Genomic DNA, 20,639 nt, shown 5'->3' on the forward strand with positions numbered 1-20,639 from the left:
TGGCACGTGTTTTAGTCTTGCAGGCTAAAAGTCTTGCAGTCTCCCTGAAGCCTGAAGGTGCAATGTCAGAGTCATCTGAGTGTAATGTAATGTCTGCAATACAACCAGGAGACCAAACTAGTAACATTACCAGTGTGACCAACAGATGGGCATCTGTAGAGCAGCATAGTTGCTGGTGAGGACCTAATGTCTCTTCTGTATGCATACAGGAGGTTTCACTTCTCTGGACTGTGAATATTCATTAGTGGCTGAGGTGCATTAAGTGAAACCCTTGAGCACATCTTCTGTTTTGGTTTTATTCAAAAAGAGTCCAGCTTGCTTTCTGAAACTGTGAAGTTGCAAAAGCTCTGAAAGGGAAGTTACTCTCTGCGGGACTCTACAGCAGGACATATCCATGCACACCCTTGTGTGTTGTGATCAGCCTCTTGGCAGGAAGAGTTTGGGGCTGTCTAAGCCTTAGGCAGTCCATCTACTTTTCTCCTGTACCACCTCCTAACAATATATAGGAACTCACTCCTTTGGTCGCCTCTGTCAATAATGAGTTACTGCAAACCCTAACACTCACTGAACATAACTTGACAGGCACCTTCAGCAGTTTGCATTTCAGTTGTGTGTAGTTTAAACAGTCTCCAAGGTTACAGCACCCTCAAAAGTTCTTTAAAACTGAATAACCACCCCAGGCATTTTGGAGCCCCATTTGAACATTCTTCAGTTTTACTCTCCATTCTTCAGTAGACATCTCAACAAGGGTCACAGAAAATCTTAACCTCATTAGGAAAGCTTTCACTCAGTCTTGTAAGTCAAGGTGAAAGTCTAAATGAAGCAGAATGTTGTACATTATAACACTTGTGTTCCCCATTCTTTTTTTCTTTCAGTGAAGAAAATCTCAAGGCAGGCTAACTATTGTGCCAAGCTTCTTCCTGGTCAAAAACTCTTCTTTATGATTTCTAATTTCTAATTCCTACCTTTAAAAGGAAGCATAAGTCCATTGTTGGTGGGTTCTTTGAGCCTGTGTCCTTTCTAAAGAAGTATCTGTTGAATCTCTGTACACTGTTCTAATAAGGACTGTATTAAATTGGAGGCTGCCATTACCTGGATTTCATACTCTCTGTTTATCGAGAGACAAGCAGCAAAGTCTTTTGTGACTGTCTTAGAAGTTGGTCTACAATGGATTTTATTTTCCTTTGGATTTGGTCTTAAATATTTTTCAGCAAAGTAAAACTTAGAAGTTTACTGCTTCGCCCTTTGCATTGATGTACGAATGCAACTTTTTTATACTTTGGTAAAATGTTTACATTTTAGGTTTTGAATTAAATGCTTAAGTCATAGTTATGTAGACTTATACCATGTAAAATCAGATGTTCATCGCTACCCTGTCATTTTTCAAATCCCAGTGTTTAAATACTTGTTTGTATGTAAATTGTGAAAAGACTTCATTTTCATAAGCCACATTCTGTAAAGTTACTTGAAAGTGAGATTTTGACACGGGTCATAGTTGTCATTCAGTTGAGATGAGAGATGGCATTAAAAAGGAGAAAGAGTTCAAAGCACTGGTGTAAGGGCTGTCTACTACAGGGGAGGAAGCAAGGCGCCTAAAAATCTGTCAGAGAACTGAGTGGAAAAAAATAAAAAGTGGGGGTTCCCATGCAATTATATAAAATGAGTAGCGTGGTGTTCTTGCTACTTGGCACCTTGACAGAATAAAGTGTAACATCTTGGGATCCAAGTTTTGGTCTTTTCTAGGCAGGCTGGCAGATAAGAATGCTGAAGGAATTTTTGGTGGATTGTTTTGGTTTCGGGGGTTTTTTTGGAGTTTGATTTTTTGGTTGGTTAGTTTTTGTTTTGGTTTTTTGTGGTTTTCTTTTTTTCCTTTCTTTTTTGGGGGGGAGTTTGTTTTGTTTTGTGTTTTGTTTTGCTTGGGGTTTTTTAATGGCTTTGGGTTTTGTTTGTTTTCCATTTTTTAAAAAAATGACATTTGAATTTCTGAACAGCATTTTATTTTGTGAATATTAAAAGATATTGGTGAATTATCTGTGAGAGAGATTTTTGAGACCTACAATGTGCCTTTCCTTAATTGCTTTAAATGCAGATTAGTTGTCTACAAGGAATTATGCCACAAACACTTCCTTCCAAAGTAGTAGTAGTAATAATAACAATAACAATAATAATAATAATATAGTGACAATAATAACAATAATAACAATATTAACAACAAAAAATGGTTGTACTTGTAGGAAATTGGTAATACTGCTTCAACACAATGTTCTTATGGTGATGCACCTGATACTGCAATTTCTAATGTCTAAGGCATAGAGTACAGACTGTGCCAAGGTAAGTATTTGGATGTGTGGGAGTGTGACTCCCACATAAGCAGACATGCAAAAATTAAGCTTTCTTGTAAGGAACATAAGTGAAATTACTGAAACATTGCAAGTTAAAAATCAACAGGAAATTGTTGAAAAACCTTCTCAGTGCCTAAGAGAAGAGTTTTTGGAAATGTTCTCAGTTAATATGTATGTGTTTAATATGTAGCTCTTCAGTCGAATAAAGTACCACTTGGCTAGGAAATGGCCTCATGTATCAAGGGAGGATTTAACTCAAAATGTTTGGTAAAGACAGATCCTGTAACTAGGCCTGTTGTTAAAAATACTCATAAAGTTTAGGCAACTTTTTATTTCTTCATATACTTTGAATGGGTATAAATTACCTATATAATAAAGATTGAAGGGTGGAGGAAAAAAGATAATAAAAATTAACAGACCGCATTCATACCTGGTATAAAGAGCAAAGTGTTTAGATTTCTGGAACTACTTGGTTTTCCAGTGACTGATTATTGCCAATTTACCTTCACATTCAGGTTTAAGAATTACAGTGAAGTTACTAAGGCGGCATATTTTGTACTGCATATTGTACTATATATCTATCTATATATATTTAACGATGGAAAAAAAGGCTGGAGCAGAGATGACCAGTAGATTAGTGAAACAAAGATTGGGACAGATGGAAATTGAGTTATCCTGTCTGCAAGTTAAACTTGGCTTTATCCTGAATAAACATGATCTTTCTTGCTATAAAGATGAAATGAGTGAAAATACTTGCTATGTTCGTCTTCCCTCTTAAATTATAGTGCCCCAAAGGCATGATTTTTATAAAGAAAAAGCCTTATTGTACAGATCAGGAATTTTGAATATGTAAGTTGATGCAGGGATTGTGTGAGCACATTAACTTTTCTCCACATTTGGATCAGATAGTTTGTGTGTAGCAAAGCTATTTCTCAGTTAGGATTTAATACCTCAGTTTCGTATACTTTCTGTTGAGTACATTGGATAGTGTTAGGGCAGAAAGGGAAGGCAGGTACCAGGCCCTGAGGCACGGAAGTGTGCTACTGACTGGGAGTGTTCCACCTGCCCACAGATCATATGGCCCTCTCTAAACCAGAGCAAATATTCTGCTGTAGCATGCAGTCTTACAGAAGGATGTGGCTTTTGGGAGACACCTTAGGAACATGCAGTGCACAGTTATAAATTATCTGCTGTCCTGTTTTAGGAGCTTATCCCTTACACTACATCTAGCTATTGTCAAGTTCTTGGACTGAGCTGGATATTAGTACCATGATCTAAACAACTGAGCTAATCTTGGGGTCAAAAGATTCACAGAATATTCTGAGTTGGAAGGGACCCACAAGGGTCATCGAGTCCAGCTCTTCAGTAAATGGCCCATACAGGGGTTGAACCCACAACCTTGGTGTTAATTAACCTTGGTATATGCATTGTTGTTTAGGAATATCTGTGAACAGTAAAAAAGCAGAACTGTTTGCCATGGGAAAATATGAGTCAGCTTCTTATTCATTAAAATGTATCAATTTTCCACAAATAATTGTAAAGCCAGAAAAATTAACCCTGTGTGGAAATGCACACTAAGGATCTGCCTTCTCTTCTTTTGATAGAAGACAATCCTGGCAGAAGAATTTTTACTAGCTATTGTTGAAACACATGAAATCCCCTCTGAACGTAGGAAAATGCTGTTTACTCTCAGATTGGTGGCACATGGGAACAGCTTGCCAGACAGAATGTGGATTCTACATCTGTGCTGGTATTCAAAACCCATCTAGACATGGTTCTGGGCAAACTGCTCTAGCTGACCCCACTTGAGCAGGGTGATTCAACAGTATGTTCTCAAAAGGTCTCTTCCATGCTCAACAGGTTGATGTGATGTGTTAGTGTAAATGGAGATTAGTGTAAATAAGTCACATTTACATTTAGTGACTAATGTATAGCTCACCAAGTCTGCCTGAACTTTCTAGATTAAAAGTTGTTAATTTGTAATTTTAACAATTAATTTAAATTGCTAACTTTAATGATTAATTTAAATTCTTAGATTTAAGAATTAACAGTTAATTAAATTGTTGACTGTTAAAGTAATTTCTCTGATGGCTTCAGTCCCCTAAGTACATCACTGTGCTACCTCCTCTGAACACCTGGGCAAAGGAGTTAGTAGGAGAAGAAGGAATGGGAGTGGTACTCTGCACCACTTCTGTAGCAGTGCTCACATTAAAAAAGTTATATAATTTTTAAGTTATGCTGGAGACTTAACATATGTATTTTATTGGTTGAATTGCAACAAATCTCTACCCTGAAACTGTCCATCAGAAGTTGTAGAATTATTTATTTGCACTATGTCTGTACCCCAAATTCTTATCAATAATTCTGGATTAGTAAAAGTTTATGTCTTGTGTCCTGACTGAAAGTTCGTCTCAGCAAAAGCTATTTCTTAATTTATTTTGAAATTATAAATATGTAACTGTACTTCACCCAGTTGCATTCTAGCCTTCTGAGGAAGCATGAAATACTAAAAAATACAGATTTTTAAAAATAAACAATGTATTTTTTCTGTGACAACCAACTCACAGGCTGCGCTGGAAAATAGAGTAAACATAAAAATATATTCTGGTGTGAATGACTAAATTTTCTGGTTCAGCTGCACTAAGATGTAGCTGATCAAGGGAGAGCAGTAATACACATCTAATACAACAGCCAGGACAGAGAGAACATGTTTCATTCAGAAGCAGAGAGACAGCACTGGCTAGCAAGGACAGGAGTGACTGAATACCCACCACAAAGATTTGGCATGGCCAGTTTTTTTATCTAGTTCTGCTCTGATGCTTTTGCAGAGGCTTATATTGTGTTTGGGCTGCCAAGCAAACCTGGAGGTGCCTCCCATCATCTGCTAGCCCCCCTGCAGGGAAGGCTGATCCTTGCCAATTCCTCCTCTCTTGGTAGGAGTGACTCTCAGCAGAATGCCACACTTCTGGCTTTTTGCTATCTGCCAGACAATACAGCAGCAACCAAGCTCTCTCTGTCACCAGCTGGAAGCTCTTTTTCTATCTCATTTTTTATTCTAGTGCTCATCCTCAAAATGTCTTTCACACAACTTGTGGAAAGTGTGTCATTTTGCAGTGTGTGTCCTTCCCATTGATACAATCTGCTGCTGAAGGCTCACATTTCTCTGGGCTAGCAATGGCAGGGGGTCTCCATCGTGCTGTGATGATATTGCACTACAGATGGCTCCAGAGGATGGTTTTCCTGGATACCAATACTTTGTTTTGTTTTGTTTTTCTTGTCTGTGCATCAAAACCATTTCATATTCTGGAAAATAAGAACATGAACAAGAAATCTTTGGGTAAGGTATCTTCATGCCTCCAGAGCATCCTTTTTTTCCAGTCTTTTTAGTTCAGTCCATAGTTTAGTGGCTATGCTGATGAATTAAACTCCTTCCCTGTTCACTAATTCACACTCTTCCAGCCTGCTTTCACATCTTGTTCTTAGACACACAAAGCCACTGTGAAAGTAGTAGACAGAAAACTATTCCTGTAATTTTGTCACTTATTAATCTGCCCTGTGTCTGTATCTCCATAAACTAAAAGCCTCTCTTAAAATCACTTGGGAAAAAAATCCACAACAGAAACCTCAAAATGTAAGTAAAAAGGAAAGGAAGCACACATATTGATGTGACACAAAAAGTGAATTGCAAACTGGGTTTAGGGAAACAACCATGAATAACTTACTCCACTGTTTGTTCAGCTTTGTATGCTTTTATAGTCTGATGGTCATTTGAGACTAATTGCAGAGGATGGAAAGATAGTATGTCTTAAAGGAGAAAATGGAGGGAGAAGCAGGAGTTTGAGACCAACCTCCAGAAAGAAACCAGTTATGCACTATTGCATATTTGAGCTCTTAGGTAAATTGCCACAAGTGCAAATGGGAATAAATGAACACACTGAAATTACTTCAGACTTTATTACAAATATCTTTTTCCATGTTATGATTATTGCTACCCACTTGCTAAAACAAAACAAAACAAAAAAATCAAAACAGTTTAAAACTATTCAAGTTAATCATGGGAATTTCTCTATAAGTGAATGAGCTCATCATAATCCTTGTTTTCCTGGATGACAGCGGTGTTGCACAATGTTCATAATGACTGCAGAGGACACACTGGAAAAATGAGTGTTTGCAAAGAAAAACTAGTACTCAATATCCATGGGAAAAGTTTGGCTGCCAGGGCTCCTGCCCATGAATCTCAGCTTCACTAACTGAGTGGACTAGCCACAAGTCACTTTGCCTTTTTTTTCTGTTTATAGAAGGAACACAATTGTGTCCACTTCACAGATGCATCATGAAGAGACAGCAGTTTAAGCAGATGTGGAGCAGCATTACTGTAAGGCTTAGCAGTATGGTTACTAGCTAATAAAGTGCAATCAGATGAACCAGAAGAGGCTGAATTAGGATGTCTTTGCTGGAAATAACAGTGGAGACTGTAAATATGATAATTAGGATGCCTTTGAAAACCTTTAGGTGCCTTTTTGGAGCATATTAACCGGTAAATCTGACTAGTTATGCTACTAATATACAACTGGTAGGAATAATTGAAAATGCACTGGACTGCTATTTTTTTTTTACCAAAATATTTGTGTGAATGAGTGTGGAAGAAATCCTATTTATGAATATTTTGCAAAAAATATAATCTATTCTCAAGCAGTGTCAAGCCTTGCATGAACTTAGGCAGCCACTGGCCTAGCAGCTTTATAATTTATGAGCAGCCCAGATGGCACACTATGATTCAGAACAATCTAAATCTTTGTAAGAGTCCATTTAATTTTGGCTGATTTAGATTAATCACAAAACTATCCTCTCTATGTTTTCTGAACCTAAGCAATTCAAGGTTTGAGAAGGTTTTTAATTCTGGTTTTGTTTGTTTGTTTGTTGGCATCTTACTATAAGATATATCCTTCTTATCAGCGTAAATTATATAATGAATATTTTCAGAAGTGATTGGAGAGAGGGACTTTTAAAAATTCAGACATTTCTGATGGCAGCTGAGGAAATTTTAGGTTTTTCACTTTGTCACAGAAAACATATCCAAGTGTGTCTATTTTCCTTGTAAGGGATTCACTGCAGGACAACAGTTTGCTGCTTATGAAAGAAGTGACCAGCTATGATGGATTCACACAGAAGAAGTACACAGGTTTCTTTCAGGGCCAGCATACCTAGTTAAAAACCTTATCAACTGCAAGATATAATGATTTATCTCTTGGGAATTCCCGGTCTGGGGTGAGGATAGGGTGTAATGCAGGTGTATGCAAATAGCTAACATTTAGCATTTGTATCAATTTTAAATGGTTACCTAAATCTCTAGGAATGAAATTATCTTAATGTAGAAGTCATCTTTTTAAGATATTTAATATAGCTGGAACACTTAAGGGCTTCTTTTCCACTTATGTGATATCATTCTTCTATCCCTCATTAATAAATCAGCATGCCTAAAAAACCTTGTGCTACTTTTATTAGAATCAATCTCTAAAGTTTCCTGATTCAGCTAGCCATCTAATTTTTTTTGTCCAATTTTAACACCATCAGTGGGTCTCGAGTGAAAATTTGATGCTTCTTCTGAATGTCATGATACAGCTTCCACTGATAATGATGCATGATCAAGCCTGAACTCATGTTACTGACTTATTCAATGCCAATGTTTTGGTAGCATTAAGACATTACAAACAATACATAGAGTGTGGTTTCTATGCCTCAACTGGAACATACTACATGGTGAGTAACATAATTCTTTTCTCAGTATGAGCAGATATTCTTAGTTTTCACTAATGTGCCAGTAAGTTGAAAAAGGAAAAGAAATAAATGAGCAGAATATTAAAGCAAAACAAAAAGCATCGCAGAATGAAAAAGGTGCATGCAAATAAAAGTATGTGATAGTGGCAAGAAGTGATTGCATCCTAAGTCCTCTGCCTTTTTTCCAGATTTTCCATTATTCTTTAAACTCTAAAATTACAGCAATGGATCAAATCATTTTCATGAAATCAAAACAAAACCCACTGTTATTAGTTTGAGCAGATATACCATGTGGTGTTTGTTACCATTTGCTAATTTTCAATTCATTTATTAAGATCAGCTCTCATTTTTTAATTTTCAGTAATCAGTGTCATTCTAGCTATGAAAGCACCTCTGCAGTCTAGACAGTACATACTCATTTATGTGATAAATAATGGATAAATACTGAGTGTGCCATTAGCCATTAATGCAGTAGATTGATTCCCTGCAGCACACACTCTCCATCCTTGTTTTAGCACTTATGCCACCTGTCTCTTGCACTTACTGTATGATGCTTCAATAATGTGAATGGGGTTCCCTGATCATTCTTAATTTAGCTCATTTTATCATATCATAAGTAGGCTGGCATTGCTCTGACAGATGTGCAAATCAAAAGGTACCTCACTACTGCCTTTAGGATCGCTGTCATTACCCTGCCCAATGTTTTTAGCACAATGCAGGTTGCATGAGGGTGACTGGATAGAATCAGTAGACCTGTTTTCTTTCCACAGATTTCCATTTTAACATATCACTACGGCTTTGGCTATGTGGCTGAGACAAAGACAATTTGCTTCAAGTCCCTGCTCCCATTTCCTTCAGCTGTAGGAACAGGGATCCAAATGGAATTAAATCAGACAGATATCTGTAAGTCACCAAGGCAGGTTGGCATTCAACCAAGATTTTGAAGGAATGCAAATGTGAAACTTCAGAACTGCTGGCCAAGTTGTCTCACAAATCTATAGAAACAGCCACTATGCCAGACTGCCAGTGTAACTTCCACCTACAGGTAGAAATTTGTGATTGTAATTCATCAGTACATGAGGAATATTAGGTACTGATCAACAGAATTTACATATAGATTTGTTACAAATATGTCTATAGTTCAGTGAAATAAAGTTCTTCTGTTGAAGGTTCTATCAATCTAATTAATGATTTATTGTCCTTTACATAATGCCTTTGTTTTTACTTTGATGCTCCTAAGATCCTTCTTACTTTTGATAGCCCATTGCATTTAATCTTTATATGGGTAAATACAATATTCAAGTCTGCTATCCTATTTTGCATGGTTCCATCAGTTCCTGGTGTTCAAAGTGAGAGGTCTGTGGCTGCAAGTGGATAGCAAATTGCCATTGAAATGTTGGTCTGTAAGGGAATATGCAAATAACTTAAATGTGTATTAAAAACCTTTTTCATGTGACCAGAAACATTATACTGTGGGAAAGATGGGTAAGAGAGAGCAGAGGAAACAATGGACACAAGAAACTGAAAGGGTAACATTTGTCCCCAAATAATCCAAGAGTTAAAGAAATTATGAAGTATATGAGAAAGTTTGTTTTAGTTCTGCCCAGGAGCAGAACAGACTATAATCTGCAACTTCCACTTCTTGTGGAATACTTTGTATTGTTTAATGTTCAGGTTTCATCTCTGAAGCAGGACTGAGGGTTTATTGTGAACTTGGCTGCTGCATGCAAAGGAAAAAGTGTCATCTGTAGAAAATTTGACTGTTCTATAGCTTAGCCTTTAAGGTGCTCATGTGATGATAGTGAGGGAACAAGTTTGATTCTACTATCTGCCTCATGTCAGGTTAGTCATGCTCATCACTCGCATTAAGCTGGGGAGCAAAGATTCCCATTAATAATAATTTTCTTCCTTGATTAAGAAGAGTCCCCAGGCACGGCCAGGGGAATTGACAGTTGACACTGTCTCCTCCCTTGGTCATAAATACCTCCTTGTCCACAGAAAGTTTCCCTTCTCATGAAAATGTAGACTGAATAAACTGGAAAATATGTCACATCAAGGCTGTTGACAGCACCAAAAACAAAATTTCTGTCTGTTCAGATGATCCAGAAGGTCTCTGGTTTGCAGCAAAGTTCTCCTGCAAAAGTGTTTCCTCCCCATCAGGTCAGGCCTGTGTGCAGCTGGCTGTGTCTGCCCCAGCCTAGACTGCTGCTCCCTCAGCTGTGTTCCTGCATGCCTGGCTGAAAGCCTGGCTTCCCCCAGAGCATCTCCTCTTCCCTGGGAGTCTAGGCTTGGGGTGAGCCTCAGACTAAGTCACTGGAGTCAAGATCCTCCTGCAGTAAATCAGGAGAAAGCCAGTCCCCTGTCCCACTGGACAGGTCCCACTGTCCCCTCAGCTTTCTCCCTTCTGCTCAGGAGGGAGGAGGTGCAGGGCCACACTGTGAGCCACAGCTTACAGGGCTCCTGCTTAGCCTCACAGAAAGCTCACTGAAGGAAACCAGGGAATATATCTAGCTTTGCTGCATAGATCATAAAGCATATTTAAATAATGTAATTCAGTTGCTCACTGAATATGCTTTTGCTTTAAAAGAAGACTAAAAGAGGAACAGTAAATGAAGTAGGCATGTCTGTCTTTATAGATGCATAAACTGCTTTGACTGTAGTGAAAACATAGCCAAAAAAGATCAGAATGCAAGCCCATTCAGTTTAACCAACAAGAACTGTTTTCTCGAAGAACTGTCAGAAAGGATTCACTTCTGTTTAATCTATTAATTTTGTGGGAGAAAGCTACATCTCTTATCCTTAAATTAAATTTATTTACCCAGGCATAAGGAAAAAACAGTGAGCCTGAGAGATGCACTCTTGTGCACTCTTGTGATTTAAAATTCAGTAGATTTTGCTTCTGATTCCATTAGGTTATTTCCTTCTAGAATTTCAAAGACTTTTAAGCAACTGAGTCATGCTACGTTGGAAAATCACACAAAACAATCTGCCTTTGAGAAGAATGATTGTTATAGCTGAACCTTGGAAAAAGGAGTAAGAGGCCAGCTTAAAATACTGGGCACATCTTATTGTCAGCTTTATAACACAGAGCTACGTCCACTCTACTTTTACTGGCAGATTTTTGCATTCAGGAGAGCAAGTTTGTTTCAGGCTGAAAAATAACAACAACTACTCATGTCCTTCAAATAACACATCCCATGTATCTTTACTGTCAACTAATCTGATTCGTGTATATAAGTTATTGCCCTGTCAGTTTGTCAGAAAAGACCCAGTCATATATTTTCTTACTTCAGGGGAAAATCACAACAACCGCAAGAAAAAACTTGTGCTGAGTACCAAGATGTGGCAGATAACAGAAAAATGGAAGCAACAGAAAAACAAAAGCAACACAGTCCCCTTCGTCCCATGCCAGGCCATCAGTGCTGCAACTTAGTTTACCCCAGTGGATTCCTGATGTCCTGTGAACTTGGATATTTGTCCTGTTTCCTTGCCCATAATCACACCAATGGAGCAATATACTGGACCGAGACTGGGGACCAGTTAAATTTAATGCTGATCCTACCACATTAATTTCCAATGGCATTAAAAAAGTTCAAAGCTGTGATAAAAATGTCACATCAGTGGGATTAAAACAGTTTATCCCACCTTTGTCTCTGTGAAAGCATAGCTCTACTGCATGAGGAAGAGCTCTGGGAAATAATTTTTATCTGTATATCTCAAAATACATATGGGATGCTGTTGCTGGAAATGACAGCAATTGCTTAACATCTGACTTCTGATAAATAGAATCCAGTTCTTCATTCGACTTGCTGTCCTTTATACCAACCTCATCAAAATGTGTGGTGGAAATGCACCAAAAGGGAAGACATTGTATCCACTCCATAAAAAAGGTCACAGAAAGCACCAGGGAGGTCTGCTCTTGCTGATTTTCTTGCCTGCCAGTGCAAAGTGAAGTAATAATCTTTTACCTTCAGCTTCCCATCTGTAAAAGAGGTTTATTTTCTAGCTTATACAGGAGACTGGGGAGAATAAATGTTTTAGAAGCAGTCACATGCAACAGCAAGAGTAACTGCAATAAAGAGGGGGCCTCCACTGGCAAAGCCTTTCGGGGAGCCTAGGGTTCCCTTTTAACTGACCCCAACATTGTACCATATTTAGCATATGTACCATTTACAAGAAATAGTAGGTTTTTAAATAGTCAGACAATGCAAAATTAATGGACAAAAAATCATACCCATGTCCTTAGCAAGATAAGTTATTACACATTTCTGTTGGATAGTTAAAATCCCCTACCTCTCTTCTTAAAATTCTCCATAGTAAATCTGTGACTTTATTCTGTTGCTTCTAAATAGCTACAGTGTTTTTTGAGGAGCAGTCTCAATCCTAGTCTGTCCAAACAGACTAGCACACCCAGTGTGCTGTGCTCAACCAGTGCTAGCAGGGCTCCAACTCCATGGGAACAATGAGAATACATTAGTCTTGTCACCTGAAATATCCATTTAGCATCCTGGTTTTTTTCAAGTATTTTAAGTTTTGTCTTCATTGCTGTTTTCTCTAACATAAGTCCTGTAAAATCTGAAGGAAAAAATACAGTTAGGTTTCATATTGATCAGGGATTATCTGACTGATGGAACTAGGATATGGTAGAAAACGCCTTTTAGCCTCTAAAGAGAGAAAAATTACTGATCACAGAGCTGATGAAATCATTCTAACTATTCTAAAATGTTTAGCTGTTCTACATGTTATGAAAGCCAGTTTATCAGAGTTATAAATAACAGTACAGCCCACTAAAAGTCAGATTAATGCATAGCAATCCCAAAAGCATTCCATCAAGGAGTACAGTCATTTGGGTAGATAGCTTTAGTCAGTTTATTACTAACCTGATTGGACACTCAAGATACTTATAATGGATTTAATTTGATAATAATAAATTATTGCTTATGCTAATGGTGCTATCCAGATTAATAGGTTTTAAATGGTTAGTGCTATTTTATTGTCTCATCCTGACTAATGAACTATGTCTGCACTGTACATTGAATGATGGAGACCAATAACTTAAACAGTATCATACAGTGGTATCAGTATGGAACATCTGAACATTTTTTTCCTTATACATAAGTATAAGCTGAAGTCTATAAAAGATTATGAAAGATTAATGTGTGCAACAGAAACTGTAAATAGCTGACAGAACTCTGGGAAATTGGTTTAAGTGCCTCACCACTCCTCACTCAAACCATCTGTTAGGCAATTCTCCGGAAAAAAAAAACAACAAAAAACAAACACAATTTTTAGAAATGTTTGTTCTGCAAACATAAATGAATACTTTTCAATTTCTTTCAAGTCATGTAGAAGGATATGTATCTTACAACATGTCTGCATGGAGATATGGCGCCTATTTAACTACTTCTGAAGAAAGTTGTGATGGCCCAGGCAGGCCATCCAAGATGAATCAGAATTCCCTGTTTAGCTTTGCTAGAAGAGGAGTTGAGTGTCTGAGGACACAGAGTGTGCTTGACAAGTGTCTTCAGCTCATGTCCAGCTCACTTGCACAAGCAGAAGAAGCCAGTCTTGCTCTGTCCCCACCTGCTCTTGTCCTCCAGCCCCCATTGCAAGTGCATTGCTGATGTTGCTGACAGTGCAGCTCCCACAAGTACTTGTGCCAGGAGAGGAGAGGTGGTGGAACAACAGGGCTAGGGACATCAGGAAGGGGAGGTTCATGTCTCTCAGTGAAGCATATACTTATGTCACTTTAAGCAGCTTGTGAAACTTCACTGCAGAGCCCCAGCTCAGCAAGATACTCAAATATATGCCTAACTTGAGGCACACAGGCTCAAGAAAATACGAGAGCATATGCTTTATTTTTAAACACATTATTAAGAGCTTCCTGAATAGAGATAATTTCCTTCTCAGTATTTCTCTTCCCATCTAGCATAACTTTATTTTTTCACTTCCTGCCAATATGTACTTCATTTCCCTCTGCACACTGCCAGCCAGCCCTCAACTTGCTGGTTAGAATCTTTTCATTCTCTTAGGTGGAGTGTGTGTGGGGTGCCACACTATTTTGGGAAGGCATTAAAGATACAGGGCAATAAAAATACAGATCCTCAGGGAGCAGGAATGGGATGGGGTTCATTGAGTACTATAGCTATAGCTTTGTTGTCTTCTGTGTTGTATGTGTTCCATAGAAAATTAAAAAGCCTAAATATCTTTAAATAAGTATGGATTCAGATCTCCATACTAACCTGTTCTGTTATCAGAGCCTAGGGTATGGAGGAAAAATCTACTTCTGTACCATTTCTCATTGCTGTCCTGTCTTCTGTGGCCTTGGAGAGGTAGATAAGGGATATAAGAAAGCTTGTGAGTCCTGCCCTGTGAGTCAGCTAGTAGGTCTGAGACAGTGTAAATAAATATCCCAAACTTTAGACAATTTAAGTTCACCAGGTACCTGATTGGTTGACCCCAAATATTTCTTTAACCAGAAGATTTTATTCATTATTTCACCAACAGCATTTCACTGAAGCCAAACTTGAAATTTTCTGTTTTCTCAGTACTTACAAGTTTGGGCATTCCACAAATGTTTTTCTTCAGCTGTGGGATCTTGAACAGTATAGAGTATGTAGGCAATATCTTGTTATATTCATCTAAACGGGTAATACCTGTCAGTCTCTGAAGTCCGGTTGGGATGATAATTGATGACCAGCACTGAAGAGGACTGGCCAATCTGTTAGGTTGGTTTCAGTGATTTTTTTTCCCCCCCATGAGATTCCCAGTTTTTGTTGTATCCAGCTGCTAGAATATTGTTACATAGTATCTTTTGACTAAAATCAGAGTTAAATTACACTTAAGAACATCTGTTGCCTGCAGTCATCAACTGTCTTTAGCCCTATTTTGGTTTGTGCTTAGAAACTGAAAATTCAATTTTGATCTTTTGAAAGTAAAGAATTTCACCTAAATTATTTAACAGACCTTTATACCTACCTGTAGCAGAGAAGGTTGCATTTAATTAATTATACAGCTGTGAGTGCCTATTGTTCACAGCACACAGGGTTAGCTGCTGCCGACTTCTCTGCAGTTTCAAAAGTTTCTGGATTGTTGAAATATAATTACAGTTTAAGTGAAGATGCCACAGAACTTTGAATTTGCTCTTTTACTAATGTCTACAGTCCAGAGACCTTGAGCCAGGAACACGGCTGGCCATGCTGTAAGCCCAGGAGTGAATCTCTTTTTATACATGCGGGTACCAACCAACAGACTTTTCCCAGGCTTCATGCTAGTTCCTTGCCAAAATGTTGTAATTGCACTGGCAATTTCAGGTCTTAGTTTTCAGGTAAATATGCTTCTTAAACAGTCTGACAGTGTCTGTATTGACCAAGAACATAATTTGACTCTTTCCCCACCCCACAAGCAGTGATTCCTCATACCAAGATTACAACTGAAATTGTTAACAAACAGCATGTAACCTTTTAATAGTGAATTTAGTTGTGTCCACCCACTTGAAAAACCAAAAACTTCTCAAAATTAAGAAAACCATGTGCTTGCATACTATTAGCCAACTAGAGATGGGGCCAAATTGTACATCTTCTAGAGGTGTGCAAGAAATGTCACTGTCTGTGAGTAAGGATGGAGAGCACAGGACTGCTAAGTCTAGGACACTTAAGCATTTATTTAATTTTGAGCCTAGCAGAACATCACTGAAATCACTAGGTTTATTCCTGTACTTAACAGGAATTTTGCCTTTACACACCAGCTTGACTTCAAACTTGTCTGTATTATACTGACTATGTGACTTTACCCAACTCCCAGTGATCAGAATCATTGCGCAGCCCTTAGTGGGTCTTAAGCCATATTAGACATTCCGTCAGAAAAACATTGTTTACATTACAGTTTACAATTTTAACATTTTAAAACTATCATTAAAATATGTAGCTTTAGAACATACTTTTTTTCATATATGTACCAGATGGCTACTTACTGGCAACTGGTCATGTATTAATTTTTCAGAAACCTGTTTCCTGAATATGATTAATGACTCACATCCCCTTCATATCTCTTTATTCCAGATGAATGGTATATGGATTATGAAATGCAAGACATATGCTGAACACCTAATTGGGCTGCCAATGGCTTAAAAATATTATAAGTTCAAAAACTCAGGTAATACAAAGTTTGCTGCCTAGATATTTCCCATTTACAAACCTGTGGTATTCAGGAAGTAGAGTTTATATTGATATTTTAGCTATTAGAATTGGTTACATTATGACAAATCAGTAATTTTTTGGAAATATTTTCATTAATTTTGCCTTTTAAAGCAGAAAATATAGCATGCTCTGCAATGTTTCTTCCATCATGAAGAAGAAAAATAATTCAAAGATTAACTGAAATTTTCATTGAATGCTTCTCCATATAATCTTTGAAACTGAAAATTATTTTAAAAGTCCAAAAGTTGTCAGACATTTGCAGAAAGAGAGGCCAGGTGTGACTGAAAAAAAGCCCCCTGAAACAACCCACCATAAATTAGTAGGAAGATAAGAGCTGCCATTATTTCAGCCAGATGAGAATTTCATGTAATTTGCTGTCCTCAGAGTGTGGCCAGTTACATCACTTAGGGAAAGAATTTCCTTTTTATGTCTCCTATACTTTTTCCATGACTTCTGCCAGTGAGTGGTTTAAGGGCTGACCACTAAGAATGTGCATATATATGAGCTTTTTTCAGTAGCTGGTAATGAACTATCTCACAGCTAATGAGGCTAATCTTGTTTTCAAGACATTTATAGCCTGGCAGCCCCCAGCATTCTTCTGCCTCAGGTCTACACTTTTGCCATGTGCTGTGTTAAGTAAGTGAGGGGATTTTGCCTGTTTTAAATCTGGTAAACCTCATCACTGTCTTGATGGGAGGGGAGGATGGCACTGTGCAATTTTTCAGATTGTGCCTGAGCAGAAGAGTATTTTGTGGGTGCCACCTAAATCTATACAGATGTAACACTTTTTTATCCCTTTTGTTTCTGAATTACCCCGATAATGGTGCTTTCGTTGGTCACAGACTGTTGCAATGACTTGCAGAACTTTTTTTAACTGATGATAGATATAGACATGATGGTGAGTCTAGAGTTAGATTTATTCCTGTTTTTGCTTGCTGACTATGAATTTTTTTTCCCTTCTATGTCCTACACGTGTGAAACTTTGAATGGTACAGTTTCAGGTATTACAGAGATTTTAATGTACTCTATGACAAGCTGATTAAGACTTACAAAACTGGTAGAAACACTTCAAACTTTTATTTTACATATCCTCAAACTGTTAATCCATCAAGATATTTATTCTGAACCACATTATTTTATTTCATACATTCCAGCACAAGTTTTGATGACATTTTTACTCAGAATCATTGAGAACAGTATTTCTTAGGAACCAATCAGTCCAAAAAATAAGTATGAGAAAATTTAAAGGCATATATTAGTTATTAATTTCAGTGAATCACAATTTTAGAAGTTTTGATCATCTACTGTAATGCACGTAACAGAATTTACATTGCTGACTCAAAAGTGAAAGGCTCTGATGAACCTCAATACTGAAAATGTTTCAGTTAAGCAGTTTCATAGTTATAAATAAAAGAAATTGGTCTTAAATGATTTATTTATGATCCACTATTACAACACTTGAAACAACACTGGCACCTGTTTCAACTTTTTTGGCATCCAAAACAATGCATTACTGTGCATGAATAACTCAGTGTTGAGTCTCAGGTAACCAAAGGACACTCTCTAGGTGTGTCAAACAGCAAGTTATGACAACAGCTATGTAACATTTGCTTTGAGCTTGTTCAACCAAATGTTTAACTGAACAAAGCACACCCACCATCACAGGCAACTACTGCCTGGCAGTGAAGCTGTTCACTCATTTGTTAAAAATGCACAACTGACAGCTAAACTGCAAATACCATCTATGTCAGTACTGCCAACTCATCCGTGTGTTTTACTGATTATCTACAAATGTAATATTTTCTTACATTTGTAGGGATAATTCTTGATATTTATCTCACTTCTGGCAAGAAGTGGCAATGTAGGAGTAACACACCTGCTTTCAGACAGAAGATTTATCAAATGATGCCACTTACACATGAATTAGATGGAACCAGCCCAGATTACATTTGCTCATGTTCATATTCATGACCTTCCAATTGCTGAGTTTACAAGCTTTCATAAACCAAAGATTAATTTCTAATTCAAATCAGTAGTGTGAAGGCCTGGAAAGTTCAGAAATGGGAAAGAACTTAAGAAAGTCCAAGACATATAGAAAGTGGCTGAGGTCCTTCAGTAGGTGGCACACTTCCCTCTCAATCAGTTATGAAAGAAAGTATTTGCAGGATGCTCGGGGCGCTTGCCTGTGGGAAGATTCCAGAGATGCAAAACCAGGAAGGCAACCAATGTGGTTAGGAAGGTTCCCATGACATGTGCCAGAGAAGTATTGGAGATAGGATAATACGGTGAAATTATAGATAGCTGCAACTTAGTTAATGCCATTTTTCTTACCCAAAGTGCCCCCTGCCATTTTGACATATCTTCTTTACCCTGTTTTCAAGTTGTCAGTATTCACTCTTAAGAGTGGTCTGCCCCTCTGCTCTCTCCAGCCCATACATGAAATTCTCTATGCATGAAGCACTGGAGGTTTCTTTGAGTTGGAAGATAATGCAAAAGAGTTGCCTATTTGAGAAGAACACGAAATGAAAGGCTTTCAGGGCTAATGGGAATATAAATAGGTAAGCTTTTAGAAAATTAAGTCGCTTAATAGTTCAGGTTATTTATAACTCAGAAGTTGCTAAATCATGCCATGCCTTTGGCAGGCTCTTACTTCAGTTGTTCCTAGAAAAAATGGGGCAGGGTGAGGGGGAGAACTAAGTCCAGTATACAAAATCTGTAGGAGCTTAAACTTTATATTTAAAGAGAAATAACCAGTGCTTGGTAACATTCCACTTGTCAGCAAGGCAAAATATTTTTTCCAAATGCCTGAAAGACTTTCAAAAATTTAATTGGATTGTGATGTTAAAAGGGACAAGCAAAGAGAACCTGGCTATAAATCTTATAAGCTTTATTTATCTCACATGAGAAGTGCACATGATCTCTTGCCTGAGTTTCTAGTCAGCTCTGTAGATTTTCTTATTCAGCTAGTCAATTAGCTATGAAAAAAATGAAAATGAGTAAAAGAAAAAAAATTTTATTTAAAAACATTTTCCCAGGATTCATTTGCTCTAAAAAAATGTTCCCATGAAAGGGCATAATTTCAGAAAATTTTGCCTTTTTAATTTCTTCACCCTCTTCCAAGGTCAAGTGATGACATGTTATTATCAAGCTGTTGATGCACATAGCATGTTAGTTCTGCATCTGGAAATACTTTATGTGGAGAAGTTTTGTTGTTGTGGGGTTTTTTTTAAGGAAATCTCAAGATAGCAGAAAAATATATTTCCTTCAGGAAATACAGCCATTTGTTCGTTACCAGGCAAACAGGACTCCCCTTCCTTTGGGCCCTCTGCCAGAATTATTTACACACAGGCTTGTTCAAGCTAACCACCTTGGCTTTGTGCTGCTTCACACCATTTGATACTGTATGAGATTGGAGCTGTTGTGGATAAAGAAGTGCTTCACTGTGATTCCTTTGTGTTCTGTGGAGGAGTCGTGGGCACACTCCCCTATGAGGAAAGATTACCCTAGTTTACGTAGGAGAGTAGACAAACAAGATACAGCAGCCTGGATTCAAGGAACACATAGGAAGAGCTATTGAGAAGGTGGACTGACAGTGTCTTTTTCATTTGTCATGTACAAATGAGAAAGTGGAGTGTTGTGGCTGGAAATACATTTTATGGTATTAAATGATTAAATGATACGTGAAACTCATAGCTGCTAGTTATCTCTGAGAAGAGCTTGAAGTGGTCCGTAAAAGGTAGGTGTCTCTTAAAATAAAACAAATCAGTTACCTGAATTAGTACTGCTCTTCAAATGGATTTTGTGATGTATTTGACATCCAAAGTAAAGTCAGAGGCAAATACAGCCCTTTTAGTACTCTCACCAACTCTTCTGATCCATCTCTCTTCTCACCCTCCTTGCTGGCTCCACAGCCACTGGCAGTGCCCTCTCAGGCTCTCCATGCATCCCTGAGAGGGGCTGGTGGCCGGGACCCTCACCCTCCCAAGCTGTTCATCGCCCAGCACCCAGCTCAGGGCTCTCCTCTCTCTGATGAGGGGGGGAAAAAGCAGGTCTTCCAAAGAGGAGAGCAGAAGAGGGAGTATGCCCACCTCTTCTAGCACTGGAAAGCCAGGGCTGGAAATACTCAGGGCTCTGAGTATCTTGCAAAGTTTTCTATTAAGTGCAAAGAGCACTGAGTGTAATGAGGGCATTAGAAAAGGCAGTGGTATGGACAAGGGCAGCGAGACATTGCAGTCCAAGCAGTTGGAAAAATGAGAGAAGGAACATGGGAGGAAGCTCCTGTATAAATAAGGACAATGTGTTTTGCACATCATTGAGAGGA

The sequence above is a fragment of the Prinia subflava genome, chromosome 2, assembly GCF_021018805.1.
Source record: "Prinia subflava isolate CZ2003 ecotype Zambia chromosome 2, Cam_Psub_1.2, whole genome shotgun sequence".
Lineage (NCBI taxonomy): Eukaryota > Metazoa > Chordata > Aves > Passeriformes > Cisticolidae > Prinia > Prinia subflava.